This window comes from Pteropus vampyrus, unplaced genomic scaffold, assembly GCF_000151845.1.
Source record: "Pteropus vampyrus isolate Shadow unplaced genomic scaffold, Pvam_2.0 Scaffold3, whole genome shotgun sequence".
Lineage (NCBI taxonomy): Eukaryota > Metazoa > Chordata > Mammalia > Chiroptera > Pteropodidae > Pteropus > Pteropus vampyrus.
This window is the reverse complement of record NW_011888784.1, coordinates 18,432,227-18,434,789: the sequence shown is the minus strand read 5'-3', so window position 1 is coordinate 18,434,789 and position 2,563 is coordinate 18,432,227. Positions and strand designations below refer to the sequence as shown.

Genomic DNA, 2,563 nt, shown 5'->3' with positions numbered 1-2,563 from the left:
TTTCTTCCTGTCTCCTTCTTTACTGCCCCACCTCTTTGAGAGGAGTCTTCTCGGGAACATGCTTTTCACATACAAACCACTCTCAACCATCTCCCTTATCAGATTCTCACACTCTAGATCACTGTCAACCTGCTTTAGTCACCTCAGGGCCAGGGTCCAGACAACAAGGGACAGCCGCTATGCCCAGAGCCCACAGAAATTATTCAAACTAGCCAATCTTGAAACTGCTTATCCTGCCTTGCTTATTTCTTCTCATGGAAGCCACAAAAAAAATCTCTTGCTAATATATCCCCTTTTCTCTCTATCTTGTTATAGATCCATCTGACTCTCATGCAAGGAGCATCCCCTTCTATGTGGGAATTGTAAGAAAATATCTTTTCAGTAGCAATCATCATCTGATCTATTGGCCTTACTATACCACAAATTTTTCATTAAAACACTGTGTTTTAAAACAGTCTCCTATGGCCATGCCACCCTGAACAAACCTGATCCTGTCTAATCTTGGAAGCTAAGTAGGGTCAGGCCTCGTTAGTACTTGGGTGGGAGACCACCTAAGAATACCAGGTGCTGTAGGTGTAAAAAATAAATAAAATAAAAAATAAGGGATTGTAAACTGACAAAGTCGTTGCAATCTGTGAGGCCAATCAAGGGTTGTCTCACCTAAAAAATAAATAAATAAATAAAAATAAACAGTCCCAAGTTTATACTTTTTTTTTTTTTTTTACTTTATTCCTTTCTATCTTCTTAGTTTCATGTATGCCCTCCCATAATAGTGTATGTTTCTGTCTACACCCTGGCTCTTGACCAAATTTCCTAATTTATTCTGAGTTCATGGATATGACATATTGGTGAGTTGGCCCACCCGATCCTGATCTTGTCACCATTAAATCTGATATCTAACTGCCTAAATGAATATATCCTTCGAATGCTCTATAGGCAACTCCAAGTCAGTATATCCTTAGATGAATGCAAAATCTCACTTAAACTACTCGTCTGTTGGTAATTCCTATCTCAGGTCATGGTACTTCTACGTGAGCCAGAATAGTGAAAGCTATGTGAATATGTTCATCTCATTAATTTGCCATTATCTTAGTTTGAGTTCTATTATATTTTGTTTGGATTATGACAATGAACTTCCAACTACATAGTTGTTTTGCTTTTATCATCATGTTATTTTTCCCCCTGCCTCCTAATTGTTGAAGTTTAAATGTAAATATGACCTTCAAGTTAAAGCCCTAAGCCTGTAACTTGACATTTAAGGTCCTTCATGGTTTGATTGTTACCCACCTCTCAGCTTCACCTGCCATAATTTCCAGTCTTTATTTTTCTTCACTAGCAATACTGAATTCTTTATGATATTTTACCAAATGACAGAGTTTGTACTTCATGCTTTTGTGATTTTCTTCCAGCTGCCTACTAACTTCTCTTAATTGTTCCCTAGGCTACATAATATTCATTCTTTAAGACTCAATTTAGGTATCATCTCTTCTAGAAAGACCTTCCCTGAACTTCCATGATCTAGTCCTGTTCTTTTAGCTTTTATAATAATTCATGCCTTTGAAATGCTCTGTGCAATTTACACATTGTCTTGACTGTATTTCTTAAAAATTCTCACCTGTATGACACATATATTACTGAAGAATACGTCTTAACTTTGTATTCTAGTGCCTGTCACAAGGCCTGGAATCATGTAACTGTATAGTCAATATTGCTTCAAGTGAACTATAATCATCTAGCTGAATGCCTGGCAAAGGGCCAGTAGACTCTGTCCTTTAATGCCCTGGTCCCTTGGCACAAAAGAGATTAATCAGATAAGGAGATTTAGTAGAAAATCTCCAATAAAGGACTCATTCTGATGGCCTATCTGATTCACAAAAGCAGAAGCTAATCCAGTGTGCATTTAGCACTGGGGTGCCAACAATTGGTAAATGTAAAGAGTTATAAAAAAAAATACTTGCAACAGAAAATAGATTCCAAATTTTCTTTTATTGTAAGCTTCACTCACTTCTGTACCTTTCTAAAAACAGGTTCTTGTTCTCGACTCTTTGCCTTGTGTCTTTAGCATCTGTTTGTTTTCACAATTGGCTTATAGACTAATGACTTCTTTCTGGTAAATGGTTATTTCATTTGAAATAAACCTTAATTCTCACACTTATCTCTTCTAATTTGTCTCTTTACAGCTGTTGCAACCCCACAATTTGTTTCCTGACCCAGTAAGAACCTGAATCTTCCTCCAGATTCATGGATATCAGTATCAGGCAATTATAGTTTCAAACATCAATTCATTAAAATAATACATGTAAAACCCAATATTATAGCCCTGGGTAGATAGTAAACTAAAATCAGTTTTTCCCATCCTGTATTGATTCCATTTTGCCTTAAACAAATACCTTATTGAATAATTAAAACAGCCACATGAATTGCTTAAAGGAATAGTCTTTCTCACCTTAAGTCACAAAGCAATATAGCTCTGGTGGGGATTTTGGAAAGAGACACACAGGAGATCGAGTGATGTTAGTTTCTAATAGTATATAGCTAAAAAATGCCATAGCACTACTTCCAG

At 36.4% G+C, this 2,563-nt stretch overlaps 1 pseudogene; it reads left to right on the top strand.

Moving 5' to 3' along the window:
- The first annotated feature begins 457 nt into the window (after positions 1-457).
- On the top strand, positions 458-576 carry LOC111741654 (annotated as a pseudogene).
- The last annotated feature ends 1,987 nt before the right edge of the window (positions 577-2,563 follow it).